At 29.2% G+C, this 18,787-nt stretch overlaps 1 protein-coding gene across 1 annotated transcript in view; it reads left to right on the forward strand.

Moving 5' to 3' along the window:
- LOC106787356 (matrix metalloproteinase-2-like) overlaps nt 1–18,787 on the forward strand; it is a 117,925-nt gene that overhangs the window by 1,494 nt on the left and 97,644 nt on the right. The gene's annotated exons all lie outside the window — the stretch shown is intronic.

Here is an 18,787-nt window from a genome sequence, read left to right on the forward strand (position 1 = left end):
TATATATATATATTATAAATAATATATATTTTGTGTTTGAGTTATACGTATTAACATATTTTATTTATTTTAATTATTTAGATATTTTTTCTCTGATTTTTTTTTTATATATATATATTTTAATACGATGACGATCAATTGAAATTAGAAATGCATATTATATTAAATCGTTTATACAATCATGATTATATATATTGTATAATAAATAATAATATTGTTTTATTGAAATAAATGGTTAGTTTAGAAACATCCAGTACATATATATCTTAACATAAATAAGTACGAAACTCTCCAGTGTGAAACTGTGTAGCTACAATTTAATGAGATTTAGGTATCTCGGATTAGTGTATAACTTTGTATTACCGTTATATATCCTTTAGTTTATTTATTGAACAATTTAAAAATTGTGTTATCATATTTGTCATGATTTTTTAAGATTTCATATCAGAGATTAGTACATTACTCATGTTTAAGTATCGTTCACATTCTTTGGTTTATTTCTTGATTATATTATCTTGAATATTTTATTTATATGATATAGTATTAGTAACAACAATTGGATAATAAATTTATATCAAGGTTTAATTTACAAACTTATTGTTCTTCTAATTTGGATTTTTTTCTTTTTTAAATGTTAACAGTTTAACAGTTTCGTGCAGTATTATTTTTAGATAGACGACCTGATTTCGTTTTACTTTAGTTTGATTTTGATTTTATTTCTCTCTCTCCTTTTTTTTTTTAATTTAAATTTAATTTATACATTTATAGTTTTATTTCTATTAGTATTACATGCAATTGATGAATATTCTTTGGGATAACATTTTCGGTTAAAATATATACATACCTCAGGATTTGATTATTGGCAACGGCGCCAAATTTGAATTCGGGTCGTTACATGTATATTGGGATACTTGTGGTAGGTTTTCATTTAAATCGGGTTAATGCCAACCTTGACTGCTTTCCAATATATTCCCGATACTAAACGAGAATTCAGTATTAAAGTAATCGAACATTTCATTATTGATTATTGCAATAAATAAAATATAAATAACAAATGAAATCGATTGATATAATATACACATTTATATATAAGTTTTTTTTATATTTATTTAATTATTATTATTTTTATTATTCTTTTCTTTAATTCTTACAATTAAAATTAAGAACATTTTTGTATATTTCATTTATAAATATTTTTATTATTATTTACTATTATAATAATAGCATTGAAGTATTTTATTTTTTTTTTTTAATATAGTTTAAAAACACAGCTGTGACATTAATTTAACAAATTATAATATAATTAGGACGATTCAATTAGTGTCACTCAGAGTATAAAATAAAATGGACAAGAAAATGTGTGAAAATAAAATCCTCCACAACGATTGTTATTCAAATTGTTCTATTTTAAATGACGAACGTTTCTCTAATTTTTTCAAATCTACTTACACGTTTGTGTAAAAATAAAATTTTTCTTCTATTACATTTTTTTTTTCTCTTTCTACGAAAAATTCGAGAAAATCGATCGTCTCGTTTTTTCTTGATTACTTTTTTTAAACGATCTCATAAATCATTCTCTCAGGGATTCAACTCAGGATCAACGATAATGATCCTTGATCGAGAAGGATTAGTATTTTAAGTATACCTTCCAAGAGGAACAAATCGATCCTCTACCTTTTTCCGTTTTTCTTTTTTTTTTTACGAGTCAAAGGGATTTTCTCCAATAGATAGGTAGGATTTATTTTTCCTTCGTTCAATTAATTGCAACATGTCCTTTTTTTTTTCTTTTTTTTTTAAATAAATAAATAAATCAAATGAAAATTCACAATCGACCTATGTGTTGTAGTAAAACAAACATTGTGAATAATAAAATAAACAAATTTATTCGCGTTAATTACGATATCATTTTATTTTTTGTAACATCTTGTCGTCTAACTTTATTTCTCTTATGGGAACCATATAATATAAGGTCATATTACATCAGCATATCATTTTCAATCAGAGAAAATCCAAGAGCTTCCATTTACATGTCTCTCACCTCTCTCTCTCTCTATCTCTCTCTCTCCCTCCCCCCGTACACCCCTTTTTTACTTCTTCTATCTACTCATTTACAATTAAAATCGAAACGCAAATGTAGTTCCGTTTGTAATTAAAATTTTCACCAATTCCAAATGGCGATGTTTCCCATCTCTTTCGTTATGTAAATTATGAATGATCTATGCACGGTGGTTTACGATTTAACTCAAGGATTCCTTTTCCACGTTCCCCGTGATTTTTTGCCAAATCCAAAATTCGAAGCATAACGACGTTTAATTAATTACGCGATAATATATATATATATATTTTTTTTCTAATTTGTCGTGATATTTAATTAAGAACGTTGAGTATTTAATATAAATCCCATTTCCATCCCCCATCCCCATAAAAAAATAAGTAGAACCCCGACGATTAATTTAATTATTATTTCATTATTTATACGAAGTGTAATATTAAATATTATGCAAGTTGAAAAAGTAAAAGAAAAATAAACAACAAATATTAATAAATTGAACATTTAATTATTAATTCGAAGTTTAATCTACTCGTTTCAGTGTGTGAAATATTAAATTGATTATTACGATAACGTGTTGTTTAACGTTAAGTTTCTTAATTAAAAATCATTTGTGTAAAATCACGAAGTAGCTTTACCTTTTAAGAAACAAATTAAAAAAAAAAAAAAAGAAATAAATTAAAATCACGTAGTGTGTTGTATTATTTAAAACGTTTGTAAACAGTTTGTTAGATTTTTGTTTAATTAATCGTAAGAATCGCACGATTATTAATACATAATTAATAGTTAATTGTTTTTTCTTATTCTTTTAATCATATTTATAATTCGTTTTAGTGTTAATATCGATTTAGATTTCGTTCGAACGTACTTCGCTAACTTTTTATCTCCGTTTAGTTTTACAAGTGGGGAATCAAGTTTGAAGATAATCAAAGTCAGTGTCAGTCAATATCACGGATTGGTACTTAAAAACTGTTTTAAGGGTCATACAAGCAAGTTGCTCGATTCTAAACGATATTTATCGATCGATTGATCATTTTCCTCTCTCTCTCTCTCTCTCTTTCATTGATTCATCTCAATAATGTAAAAGTAAACGACGATAAGTGATCGAAGGAAAATCTAATTTTTGTTTAAATACTCGAAAGCACGTACTAGGTAATTCTCGTACAATCGATCGATCATTATAAAGGTATTAGGTTTTTCTTTTTAATTTGAAATAATTTATAATAATTATGCGTGTATTACAAGTAAAGTATTACAAAAAATGTTCTTCATTAAAATTTCTACATATATAATAAAAGAATTAAATATTAATTTAAAAAAATTCTTAATAAAAATAATCGAATTAATGTGAAAGAGTAGAAATTTGATGGAATAACGTTGTGATACTGAATTAAAAATATAATTCAACTATAATTTTAAATTGATGACAAAGATAATTTTTCCCAGTTGATGTATCGAAGATGACCACATATAAACAAAAAAAAAAGAAATCAAATAAGAAGAAGAAATTGTGATGACTAGTCAATGACGTGGTAACGTCATTAAAGAAATTAAAATTGTATATTGAAATCGATTTGGAAATGCCGAAGTCAGAACGAAGTTAAAACGAATAAAATAAATGGAGAAAACACAAAGAAGAAACGGAAGCATAAGAGAGAGAGATACCTTTAGTTGATGAATCATCTCTTGGCTCTTACTAATCGCTTACAGCTTCCTTTTAACATTTCTATGAATAATCTTTGTTCCACATATATTTCACCAAAGTGGAAAGAACAGAATCGAACACACACACACAAACGAAATAATCATAAATAATTATCATTCGTATTTTTTAATTTATTTCATTAGGACACACTTCTTTTTATTTAATTTCTTTTTATTACAAACACTTATTTCTATAAACATTTACATACGAACAATTCGAATACCAATTTGAATAATAATAATAATAATAAAACTAACCACGCGTGATATTATTATATAAAATGTATTTAAAAAAAAAAATTTGATTTAAAATTACCGTGTGACACGCATACAAAACTACACCATTATTACACATATACACTTATATACCATATAACATAATATATACATTTATGAAAGAATAGATGACAGTCGATAAAACAGATCGGCACGTGGCAAGCATTTGTACCGTTTCACACTTGTAAAACTTTACAAGTGTTTATGCGTGCCCTTGTTTATGTGTGTTAGTGCGTTGGATTAGCGTATATTACGAATAGAAAAACGGTAGATGCATTAGTGTGCGTACGCGCCGGCGCTTCCTGCAGTTAACGACCCCGATCGCATATAAATGCCCGACTTAATGGTTTCGAAGTAAGCCCCCATACCCCTCTACAGCCCCATACACCCCCCATAAACTCGTCCCCACCTCGCATCGACAACCACCTCTTCCCACAGCCCCCCCTTCTCTTTCCTTTTTCTCTCTCCGGCATTCCCTTTAACTACCACCATCCCTCTCTCCCTATTTCTCCCCCCCAAACCACCCCACCCCATCCCGGTTCGATAAAATATCCAAGCGTGTTGCTCGTGACGACGAAAACGTGCTCGAGTTTGATTGACGATCCTTTCTAACGGGTTCGAACGATTATTCATAATTGATTATTAAATGTATGAAAGAGAGAGAGAGAGAGAGAGAGAGAGAGAGAGAGATAGAGAATATTAAAACGTTTGTTAGATGAAAGAATAAGAAAGGGTATTTAAAATGATGATAAACAAAATTCGCCGATATTTTCTTTTAAATTAAATTCCATCATATTTCGTCAAATGAATAATAATATATCAAACCTAATGGAAGATTCTTATGGTAAGGATTTTGTAATTACATTTCATTCGATATTTGTATTAATCATTTAAATAAGAAAAATAAGAGTATACGTTATTTTATTTGTGTGGATTATTTTAACGGAGTTAGTTCTCCCCATAATGAAAAGAAAAATATTATTCAATTGAAAATATATATTGTTTTCTTTCGTTTGTTTAATCGTTGATATCAAAATGTCAAAAATAAAAAAAGAAAATGTAATGTTATATATCGTGTCGAATAAGAAAATTTTGTAGAGAAATTCCATATATATTCTTGTATATCTCTTGTGTATATATGTGTGTGTGTGTATTAATACGTTGGTATTGATACGTCAACGAGGTCAGGCAACATGAATCATCAATTTTCCACTTCTTCAAAGTCCTCCTATAAAGATCTATATACTCAAAGTGGAATGATCGATCGATCTCATCGTGATGGCCTTCTTCTTCTTCATCTTCTTTTTTATCATCATAGTATATAATACTAACACACGAAACTAGTCTCTATCATCAACTACGAAGTGTCAACCCTAAAACTAGCTAACTTTTTTGTTTTTATACTTCAATCATACTTTGATTTTCTTTAACACTGTAACACTTATTACAATGCAATATAATATAAGTTCCATTTATAACAAAATTAATTATAACTATAATTAATTTATTATAATATTAAATTATATAATAAAACTAGCTAACTTTTTGTTTTATACTTCAATCATACTTTAATTTTCTTTAACACTGTAACAATTATTACAATACAATATAATACAAGTTCCATTTATAACAAAATTTATATTACAGTATCTTACAATCTTACAATTCTTCTTTATTTTTATACAATCATTTTGTTATCTTTTATCATTTACTTTTTTATCTACTTTCATTATCAGTATACATTATTTTCCCTTTCTTTATTTCACGTTAACAACAATATTTCAAATCGGTTATATATCTCTCTCTCTCTCTCTCTCTCTCAATGATTAATTTCTTTCTCATCACACGTACATATACGCAAACTCTCCTCTAAAAAACAAACTAAAAAAGAGACCGTAAAAATAGGGACTGACGGGGGTGGTGGAGGAGGAGGAGGCCCTTACTCAAACAGCGTTTCAAACAAAATCACCAAGTTTCCTTTTTTTTTTGTTTCCCTTCCACTTACACTCAAACACACACACATACATACACATACACATGAACCTATATCTATGCATACTGCTTTTCAGATCTTCCCTCTCTCTCTCTCACTCTTATTTTTCACATACACGTATACATATACATATATATGTGTTTGCACGCGTGAAGTCAGTCAGTCAGTCAGGCAAACAGCCATTCAAACGTGGTGCCAGTAGCAACAGCAGCAGCATCCAGTATATGCAGTAACAGTAACAGTAACAGTAGCATCAGTAACAGCACAGTAACAGCACCAGCACCAACAGCATCAGCATCAGCAGCATCAGCTACGTCTAGACAGCAATCAAGAGGGTTTGCACGTGTGCGTTGGGTCTACCATTTCTCGTTTGCTTTGCCCTTTAAAGCCCCCTCCACCCAAACCCCCCACCCCCACCCCCGTCTCGCACCGTCGGAAAAACCCAACGGCCGTGTGTGATGATGGAATGAGAAAAAAAAAGAGTGAGTGAGAAAGAGAGAGACAGATGTAGGATACGCTAGGATTGGATGGGGTGAGGTGGAGGGTGTTGGAATTGTTGGAATATTGGGGATGAGGGGTGGTTAGGGTGTTTGATAGGAATCCTCTTCAACGTTGACACCCATGGACAATAATTCACCGTTCTAGTTTACTTTTCAAACCTTCCTTCCTCCTTCCTGTACCCCCCTAGTTCTATCCTCCCCGTATTCCATTTCACCCTACTATATTTCATGGTGTTCTCTTATTCGAACCGTACTTTTCTCCCTTCCTTCTTAAACAAACTCGTTACCCTTCGACGTTACGGTTCTTTTCCCTTTTTTTCGTTCTGATCTCGTTCATCAATGTTTCTTTTCATTCTTTTTTACCTTTTTTTTCTTCTCTTTTCTTGATTTATGCGATATACTTTCCCTGTTCGTTTAGGATCATGGAATAGAAAGAGATAAAAGACGTTTATTTAATTATCAAGTTGATGGTTTATTTGATACGTCCAATTGTCTTCAAGAATGGGGGTCGGGGAATTAGGGTTGAAGTGTTTTATTATTTTTTCTTCTTTTTTTTTTTTTATCAATACTCGTATATTGTTTTTTTTTCTTCTTGTTTTTTATTCTGTTATATATATTTTTTTTTTTAAATTCCGTTTTTTAGTTTTGTTTAGTCGATGAAAACGAGAATGAACAAAATATTGGAAATACTCGCCTATTGTACACAGTTTGTCAAAATACAAATTGATTCCCACTCTCCTCTCCCTCTCTCTCTTTCTCTCTCGTTCACTTTTTCTCATTTTTTTTTTGTATTCGTATTTATTTTAATTTTATTTTTTACCGTAAAATCGATCGACCGTGCTTGGGACGTGCGAAATTGTACGCGAATTGATTTTGCGTTCTTTCACTTTATCCTTCTATTGTTTTTTTTTTTTTTTTATTTCCAAATCGATTTCCACAAATCGTGCACGTGAAAATTGCATTCGAATTCATCTCTTCCCCCTCTCTCTCTCTCACCCTTTCCATCCATCTCCTTGACATACTATTTCACTATTGTTTATTTATTTTTCTTTTTTTTTTGTTGCTTTTATTTTTTCATTTCTCCCGTAAATTCGATTCTAAATTCTAAATAATATGTTAGAATAATTGTATATGACGACAATGTGATATATAACACGCGCATCGAATGAAATTAAATAATTCAATAGAAAACTATATATCAAATGGGAGAGTAAGGGGTGGTGGTGGAAAGAGAAGGGTGTTAAACGAAAATACAAAAATTTTGTTTTAACCATCGAATGATTTTCTCTCATGGAATGTCCTTTTAACCTCTCGACGACTTCTTCTTCGTCCGCGAGTCACGCTCGCACGCGTGCGTGATCTTTTACACTATTACACACATACATACATACATACATACACGCGTTCTTTCTCGTAGGCAAAAGAAAACACGTTAAGAATGCGTATATAATATCTTTTTTTTTTTTCTTCTTCTTCTTTCTTCTTTTCTCTTTAAACCGTGTTCTTGTTCTTTCTCTTTCTATCCTCGTCAAGACACGCACCACGCACCCTTTCTTCTTCTTCCTTTATTTTTTCTTTTTTTATTTCGTTTTAGCGATAAAGTCAGAGAAGAAATAGTCTGGGTAGTAGGTAGGTAGGTAGGTACGTTTGTTGCACGGAATGAAAATTGATTTAGAATCGATCGATTGATCGATCTTACGAGAGTAGAATATTAAATATTATCCGTAGATGAGAGTAAGCGAGAGATGAGGTGAGATGGGGGAGGGTGAGGTGGGATAGAGATAGGTTTAAACGTTAACGTTTCACGTCTATGATTTTCTGGATTTGATCTTTTTTACGAGAACAGAATAAAATATCGAATGAAAATAATGTGACCGAGAGAAAATAAAAAAGAGAGAGAGAGAGAGAGAGAGAGAAAGAAATATAATGCATAATACAAGATAGGAAAGTGAATTAGAATAATTTATACTTCGCATTAAGTAATTTAAGATTTACGATCTGGAATTTTTAGAATTATCGATCGTCACGAGTAACATAATAATAAAATATCGAAAATAAATATATAATAAAAATAATAAAATATTGTGAAATATTTCTATTATAATATAAAATATATTGTTATAAAATTATACGTGTATTAATGTATGATATGGTGTTGGTTTATATGTAATGGTTATGGGTATAGGATCTTTTCTCGTTCGTTGGTCCGTGCGTAATTAGTAACACATGTGGCAAACATCGTTGAGAAACCCCACCCATCGATGCTTTTATACCAAAGAAGAAACGTTCTTCGTGGTGATTCCGATAGACATATCCAGTCATCCTCTTCTCTTACCAGTTAAACCTTTTTTTATTCTTTTTTTTTTTATTTTCTTCTTCTTCTTTTTTTCATCTTATTATTCTTATTATTCATTTTCTTCATCATCTTCTTCTACGTTTTCTTCACGTTTATTCACTCGAGCCAACGTAAGATAAATTGACGCCATTTTATAACTATTAATAGGATTCATCTTGTATTACGATCTGACCGAATACACACACACACACACATACACATCATTTTATAGTCATTTGTTAATCATTTTCTTCCTTCTTACGTAGTAATTTCTTTTCTTTTTTTTGATTGTTTAAATTTAATTATTATATCACATTTGAGTGTTGTAGACACACAATTATTGAAAATGAAAATGAAAATGACAATGATGATGATGATGATGGTGGTATAAAATAATTAAAAAGAAAAATTATGAGTATGTAGGGGAACTAAAATGTTGGTAAGGGAGTATATATACATGGGGGTGTGTGTATATATAAATATATATATTATATATATATATAAGCATGCAGCTGTTACTGTCATATGTCTCAATTAACAAAAGTGTCTCCCTCATTAGTCATTCTTTGCTGATCTAACAAGTGAAAAAGAGAAATAAAGAGAGTAAGAAAAATATTCATTTTATAATCCACATTATATTTTTTCACATAACACAATATATAAAATAAGATAATTTATTATTTTAAAAAATGTGAATATTCTCTATTAGGTGTTATATAGATAAATGTTTGTAAATATGTCAAAAAGAAAGAAAATCTAATTGAGTTTGATTTTCGTATCGACACGTAACACGAGAGACGATCAATGAAAAATCAAGTAGAAAAAGATGAGAAAAAACGTTTAAAGATCGTATCAATCATTCAGTTTTTTTCTTTCCCGATCCTCCCCCGAAGCCCCTTCAACCCCGTATCTTTTCTTTTCTTACCATCTTTTGACATTTCCGTGACCATGTCGACGGTACGTGACGTTCCTGCAACTGAAAGATCTTCAGTTCGTGCTTTTTTACCACTCGAAGGATCATCCCGTTGAATTTCTTTCTTTTTCTATCTTTTTCCATTCCTTTCGTTATCTTTCTCCTAACGTTTCCTTTTATCTCTTTTTCTTTTCCATACTTCATATTATCTTCTTTCCTTTTTTTTTTTTTGTCATTTCATCGTCTCGTCACCCTTTTATTTTTATTAATTTTACATCATCGGAAAAGATTCGTAATTAAATGCACGAACACGAGTTAGTAATCATTCTCTTCTCGTTTGAATTATTTCTTTTTTTTTTTTCATATGTTAATTGTGAAACTATCTTTTTCCTATTGGTCACGTAATTTTTGATAATTTCTTTATTATATATACATATGTTATATGTTATATGTTATATGTGACCTCATTTTTCTTGCAATTTAATGATCGTAGATTGATCTAATTTGTTTTTTTTCCTCTTTTCTCCTATCTTATTATAGAAATATTTTCTTAATTAATCTAACGAGAAATTACTCTGCTTTTCTATATAAGATACGAACATATGTGTGTATGTGTGTATGATTAAGAACTTCTCAATGTTACTATGTATTAAGATCTTAATTATTTCATACTTCATAGTATTTATTGAAACAAAAATTTTGTGCTGGTGATACTTATTATTAAATTTATTATATTTTCAATTTTCTGTTATATAATTATTTTAATTTTTCGTTTGATCATTGATTATCGTAATAGGGGATGAAGTTGGGATGAAAATAAATATATAACGATAGAGAAAAATTATAAAATATTCTCAGAAGGAAATTGTATACACAAATACACACATATATACACATATATAGGTATTAATAATCCAGATGTCGAAGTTAACTAGTCATTGTCATTGCAGTGGTCGGTGTCGACGACCTGTTAGTATAACGAAGGACAATGCATTCGTCCGGGGTAGGACAATTTCTCGTTTAATTGCTCGTTCATAACGTTCGACCGATTGCTCGTCAATTTCATTTCATTCTATCAAAATAAAACGTTCATTCATTTAGCTTATACTATTTCCTATCCACTTATACACACACACACACACTTGTATTTAATTAGAAATGTAATTGTTATGTTAAATTAGTTGGATTATTTATCCATTACTATTCAAATATTCCATTTCATATTTTTCTTTTTTTATTATTCTTACGAAATTTCTTTCGTCGGGAAGTAATAAGTGTTCTTTCCTTTCCTTTCCTTTTCTTATTTTTTTTTATTAACCCCCCTTCTACTCCCTTTCCTTCCCCCGTTTCATCTCATTCCTGTCTATTCGAAGCACACGCGGGCGGTCACGTTGAAAAGGATAAAAAGCGAATTTCTATGGAAATCAGAGTCAGGGTTTCGATGTAAAACTGCTCTTCCGATGCCGTCGGTTATCTCCACCCCCTCTTCTCTCCTCTCCACTCCTCGCCACCGCTCATACCATCGTACGTCACCGCTACGTTATCCCCCCGTTCGAAAGCCCCCCATCCCTTGCCATTCTTTTTCTCTTTTTTGGATGCATGAGCACGTTGAAGATGAGCAAGAAGAAGAGGGTACCGGGAAAGTGGGAGGGTGCAACTGGGATTCACTTTTTTTTTCTTCTTCTTCTTCTTCATTCCATCGGTTCGGAAAAATTTAAATTCCCGTTGCTTTATGGTCAAAATTTTCTTCTCTTCAACCTATATTCTTCCACTCATCTTTCTTAATCTATATTTCTTCATTTTTATTTTATTTTACGTATTTATCTACTTAATTTAAATATCATTTTTACGAATAATATTAATTTTAATAAAGTTAAGGCAGTCATTTTGTTTATTTTAATCATCACTTTGATCGTTATTATTCTGTCATCAATATTTTCTATCGTTATACATTTATGAAGAGTTTTCCAACGACACTAGAGCCAATTCAATATGGCTGCCAATATGACTGCCAATATGGCCGGTCAATATGGCGATTGACAAGATGGCCGAAACTAATCAAATGACGAACTAATCGTTTAACTTAAATGACATTACGAATAAAAATTATTTTATTGCAAAATATAATTAATTAATCAATTCATAATTTATCGAATATTACATTTATAATTCATAAAAAGTATTTAAATGATCGATAAATAATTTGAAATGAATACAAAAATTGGTGGAATTTGTATTTTTTATCTTCCCATTTGAAATTTTCTTATTTCTCTCTCTCAGTACGCAATTTCTTTCGTTCATTTTCTTCAGGTACGACAAATATTTAGACAATTCCCTCTAAATCGAGCTTACAAAGTTTCCCTAAGTGTTGTTTACGTGTGCAAGAAAGAATGAGACGGATAGAAGCAATCTAGTTATATACTTTTCATAAGCCCAGTTAAATGGATACATTCCTTCTCCCCCCCCCCTCTCTCTCTCTCTTTCTTTTTCTTGTTCATTTTTATTTTCTTTTTATTTTCCTATTTCATTCTCGGTTTTCTTCCTTAGGGATTTCAACGCGTAGAGCTTCTTAAAGCTCTTCTGGAACGCGTTCTAAGAAGCTTTAGTTGGGAATATTATGCGTGTGACGAAGCATAGTGCTTGTTTATACTTGAAGTAATTTGACTCCAGTAGTTCAACGCGTACGCGTATCTTTCTTAGAAATTTTTCTTATCCGAAGTTTTTTCTTCATCATTTGCTGGGGAAATTTTCTTTTTGATCTTTACTCTATTTTGATATTACTAACAAATGATTTAATATAAAGTTTATAATAATAATAATGAATACATTGATTTAATACTACTATTATTACATCGGTAATAATGTGTATGATATATATACTGAGTGATTATTATTATCATTAAGGAAACTGTAAAAAACAAAAAGTTTTCATATCAAGATTAGATAAGTAATAAAAAGGCAGAGACACTAATAAAGATAACCTATAAAATACGAACGAAATTAACAGAATAAAGAAAATATGTTATCATTATCATTTTAATTGGTGGAGATGTATGATGACCTTGACACAATGTAAAGAACTCATGAGAATCAAAAAGAAAAATCAAAAAATAATTATATCTATTAAGATATCTTTTCCTTTCTCTTTCACAAATACAAACACATATATATATATACATTATAGAATAAATTTGACTCTACATTATATTATAATAAAATTAATATAACGATACACAATCCATTATACTATATACTTGTATATAATATAAAATACCAATAAAAAAATATTTTCAAAGGTAATAAATAAATAGGAAAAATGTTAAAAGTTAATTTCACGTATACAAACATCTTGTGTTACTCTTCTCTTTCTCTCTCTCTCTCTCTCTCTCTCTTTCTCATGTTCGACCTTAATCGACGAAACTGGTCTCGAATTGCTGTCGTTTGAGATTACATTCCCATCTTTCCCCTTACCTGTGCATACCTTAACACGTTGAACACCATCACGAATAGTTGAAAAGATTGCACTTTCATTGTCTCTTTGCTTCTTCTCTTTCACTCTCTCTCTCTTTCACACACATACACATACACACACATACACATACACACACATGTACATAGATAGATTGACAGATACATATATAGATAGTAATAATTTCTATCATCTTTATCTATCTATCTTTCTCTTGTAGACACCATTGAAGCATGAAACAAAAGATGAATTATCTTTTCGAGAGTTAATCTTTAACGAAGAAGTAGCATAATTGCATCGTCCTCATTTTCATTCGACCTCCAACAGTAGAGATTCTATTTCGAAACTATGTAATAGTTACTATGACTGTTATTACCATTTGTGTAATAATTGCGAAAAGTTTTTCTATTGTTAGAAATAATTTATCGAAAGATTCTTCTTCAGTGTTACCACCTGTACGATTAATAACGTTGCTTGATTTTTAAAATCATTTTCATCTTGTTCTTTTTATTTTTTTTATTTAATTGACAACAACAACAACAACAAAATTGTATGACAGTTTTATAAATTTATTCGATACGAAAGAAACAATTGTTTTAATATTATCGTGATGTAAATTTTAAATCGTTCGCAATAATTACCTAGTCCGACAAATGACAAAAAAAAAAGACAATCATTCAACAAATTCAATCGAATTCAACAGTTCGAATAGAGATGCATTTGCATTCTTGCATTTTATGACCGATGTATTGCAACTACGAATTCTACACTTTCACCGAATGGAATTTACATTTTTTTTTAACTCGAATGTTAACCATTTTTTTTTTTTTTCTACGGAGATGAGATGACAGAACCAACCAACCAACCAACCATCCATCCATCCAACCAACCAACCATCCATTTATTTCAACCCCCACGGTTTACTGTGTTATTACTCGACTCTTAATTCAATAGCTGCCCGAAACTTCGTACAATCGATAAAACGAAGAGAGAAAGAGAGAAAGATAGAAAAAGAGAAGAAAAAAGAGAGAGAGAGAGAGAGAGAGATGAAAAGAAGCCGGATGTTTCATGAGTCATGTCCGATCGATTCGTTTCCACGTGCGGTTGCCATAACGTTCTACATTCAAACTTATATATTTTATATTATATTTATATTATATTTAATTTTTGTATTTTACATATATATAATTTGTATTATTTGTATTTTTAATTTTGGTCATAGTAATCCATCGTTGAAATATTTTATTTTGTATTTCTTTTTCTTATGACCAACGGTGATTGGTAATATTTTTCTATAAGTATTGCACTTTAATAATAATAATAATGATAGGAAGGGTGATAACATTGGTATAATATAAAAATTTTTCTATTAATTCGTAGTATTTATTATAATATTAGTTGGAATAGTAAAATGACGTAAATTTGTATATTTTATAGTTCCCTCATATATGTTTCTATACGCACATTATTATTAATATTATTATTATTATTATTTTCTTGCTATGTCATATTTTTCGTAGTAATCCCATTGATGGAATATTTTTTCTTCTTCTTCGTTGTTTTTTTTTTTTCTTAAGTATTACCACAAAGTGACCACAGTGATTGGTAACATTCTCGTTCAATGGGTTTTAAGAATTTTTCTATAAGGATGGCATTATAGTATTAGTAATAATAATAATAATAATAATTTATTCTAAACGATGACGATAATGAATTGATAATAAAATTATTATATGAACTCATAATCTTACAATTAGTCAGAAAAATTAAATGACGTTGGTAATGACGTTAGTAATGACATTTTTTTCTTTTTTTTTTTGATTTTATTTGGATTAATGATAAAGTTTTATGACGACAAATTTAATCATACGTATACAGTTACATACAACCACCACAATTAAGCATGCGTCAATTCGAATAAATTATTTCTACGCGATATATAATTCATTTCTCATATTTATATATTTAAATTAAAAATAATAATAATAACAATAATATATATAAAAGAGAATGTTGCATGCATGCATAAATAAAAGAAATGCAAGTTTAATATATTGTATGCAAAATAAAAACAAGAAAAAAATTCTAAATTAAAAGTCACATACATACACATACAAAAGAATATGTAAATCAAATATAATGATAATACTTGTACACACACACATACACATACACAAGTGATATCTCTCTCTTTCTCTGTTAGTGTACGTGTTTTTTTCTCCTTTGTTTATTTCAGTACATCTCAATGTTTTTATTATTTTTTGATTTTGAAAAACGAGTAGTAACGGAGTAACACAACGGGTGTCCTTGTTCGGCCTTCGGTATTTTTAAAAGCGTTGATGATACGTAAAAAAGTAAAAAAAAAAAAAAAAGATAAAAAAGGTCTCGCGTATAGCTCTTGGAAAAATCATAAAAAGGTTTTTTTTCTTTTTTGTATACGTATGTTATATAAAGAGTATATACGTGTTGTTTACAAATTGTTTCGTAGTTTAACAAGAACAGGTGGGATGGAGGTATGCATAAATTTGGTATCAGTTTGATATAATTGGTCGAACAACAAACATAAGCTGATTGTCAGTGAAAAGTAGAATTAGTGAGAAAGAAATAGTGAGAGAGAGAGAGAGAGACAAAGTGAAATAGAAAGTGTAAGAGAGTGTTAGAGAGAAGTAAAAAGATTCTGGAATTAAGAGGATTTGTGTGTGTGTGTGTGTATGTGCATGTGTGTAAGAGAAAAGTATATTCAAGAGAAGGAAAGAGAGAATACGTGAATGATAAAAAGAGTGAGTGAAAGAGAGAGAGAGAGATAGATAGAGAGAAAGACTGTATATTTGTAAAAGAGAAATTGAGCGTGTATTAGTAGGTAAAAACAAATATATGAAAGTATGATTAAATGTGTGTAATAGCAAGGAACAAAGTGTATGTAATAAAGAGAGTGGAAAAGGAGAGAGAGAGATTAATGAGAATGTATGTGAATGTGTGAGTAAAAGAGAGAGAGAGAAAAAGATTTCAATATATATATATATATATATGAGAAAGAATAAATGTGTGTAATAAAGAAAGAGAGAAACTGTGAATGCATGGGTATGTGTGTGTGAAAGAAAGAACATTAAATATAAGAGAAAGATAGAATATAATAAAGTGAAAGAACGAGTATGTGTTAAAGAGAGAAAGAAGAGGTAAAATGAGTGAATGTGTTAGAGAAAGGGAAAAGAAAATGAGAATGTGTTTGTGTGTTTGTGTGTTTCTGTGTAAAATAAGAAAGAGAGTAAATTAATGAGAAAGAAGAAGAAGAAGAGAGAGAGTGTGAGAGTGAGAGTGAGAGAGTGAGACTTTTTCGGTCGTAAAATTGTGATAGAAAGAAAAAAAAAATGGTGCTGAGGGATATAAGACATGATTCCCTCTTTCTTTCTTTGTGTCTGTGTGTGTCACATTTCTTAGAAGGTTTCTTCTCTATCGTATATCTTGTACAAGCCACTTAACTTCATGAAGAGCCTTCAAGTACACGACGGCTTTCAATAAGGAATTATATTTTTCTGGATTATCGTCATTCGACTTTTATCAAGCAAAAGAAGAGAAGAGAAGAGAAGAGAAGAGAGAGAGAGAGAGAAAGGGGTAAAGGGAAAGGGAAAGAAGAAAAATCTGCAAGTAAAAAGTAAGTCTCTTTCATCATCACTCAAGAAATCGTTTCCAATTGAGAGAACACAATTTTTAATTTAATATAATGAAATATATTTGTATTATATTTTTAATTTAAGAAATATCAAAAATAAAATAATATTCGACCTTACGTAGAAGTATTTTAATTAGTTGGATAAAAGTATAGCAAATGTTAAAGAAGAAATTAATTGATTCGTTATGTTTATTCTTTTTCAAATTTTTCATTTTTTTTTTCGTAATGTTAATCATTATTATCATTATCGATTAATAATAATATATATATATATATTTGTGTATACGTAAATTTATGATGCATGTGTTTAGAAGATAGGAGAAAAACGAGGGGAAAGGAGAGAATGATGGTTTGTTATTAGATTAGAATATGATAGTTTAAAATAAATAGAACAAAAATCAATGTAAAAATAATCCAAAATGCAATGTAATTATACTTAAGAAAATTTACAAACTAACTGTCTCTTCGATAATACCTCTCACATGTTCTTAGAACTATACTAAAATCTAACTAAAATATACAATGACGTTTAACGGAACAAAAGTCAGCACGAATACTATCAAGTTTTCCTTATATATCAGAGATGCATCGTATAAAATGAATAAATGAAAATGGTTCATTACTTTTTTTTTTTTTTTTCAAAATAAATTCAACATTATTTGAAATGCATTTTTATTAAACAATTATTTCGTATATTTTTCTATACGTATGTGTATGTATGTGTGTGTTTTAAAATACGTAGAAAATTTCCTTGAGATTCAGTCAGAAGAAAGAAAGAAAGAAAAAATAAAAATAAAAATAAAAATAAAAATAAAATAAAAGGGGGGTAGACCTACTTTTTCTTTTGCTAACCTTCGAAAGCTAAATAGAGGAACGAACGACTTCGAAGTATGCGGGACGAGACAAGACAATGAATGACATCTTCTTCAAAGCCACATTCTTATAATTGTGAGATTAGGCAAAAAGATAAGTTAAACGCATAGTTGGTCAATTTAGATATTTCTTGTCAAATCGAATTTTATTATGATTCAGGTAAAATAATATTCTATGTTTTTTTTACATTTTTATTAATTAATATTTTTCATAGTATTATACCCAGTATAATTGATTTGTTTTTTTACGAACAAATTTGGATTCTACATTATCGATTTAATTATTCAATTCTTTTACCCGCTTGTCGTATCATTTATAACACCCTGTATATTTATTATAAATTTATTTTCATGCATAATGAATATTACTCTTGCTTATCCATCATTTCTTTTTCAACTTTATCCCGTTACACAAATTTATTATATTTTATTTTATATAATAAATCACATATGCATATATACATTCATTAGATTTATACGAACATAATAAATACTACATGCAACAAACATATATATACATATGTATGTTTAAACGTGTGTATGTATTCTACATTCTGATTATCTTGTTCGATTTATAATACATGTACAGGTCATTCTTATAATCTTGTTATACTATCTGTAAACGATTAATTAAAACCTACGCTCAACAACTAAGCTCATGTTCTAAGTTCATATATAAAGGGAACATAGAAATAGAGAAATGGATGGGAAATATAAAGAAAGTGATAGTAAGATATTTGCATTTATAATAGAGTGTAGGATAAATATATATATTCTTAAGTTCTTTAAATAAACCAATGATGTGTTAACGAAAACTAAAAAAAGAGATATAACATACGTATAAATAGAAATAGAAATAGATAAGTGAATAAAAATACAAAATCAAATGAGAGAAATATATGCATGATTAGTAAAAATGAATAAATTAAAACACAAACAAGTATATTAATTAATTAATTTATTTATTTATTTGAATGAAAACAAAATATTCGTACACACTAACAG

This window comes from Polistes canadensis, unplaced genomic scaffold (genome assembly GCF_001313835.1).
Source record: "Polistes canadensis isolate GaletaPanama2010 unplaced genomic scaffold, ASM131383v1 scaffold_99, whole genome shotgun sequence".
In the NCBI taxonomy this organism is placed as follows: Eukaryota; Metazoa; Arthropoda; class Insecta; order Hymenoptera; family Vespidae; genus Polistes; species Polistes canadensis.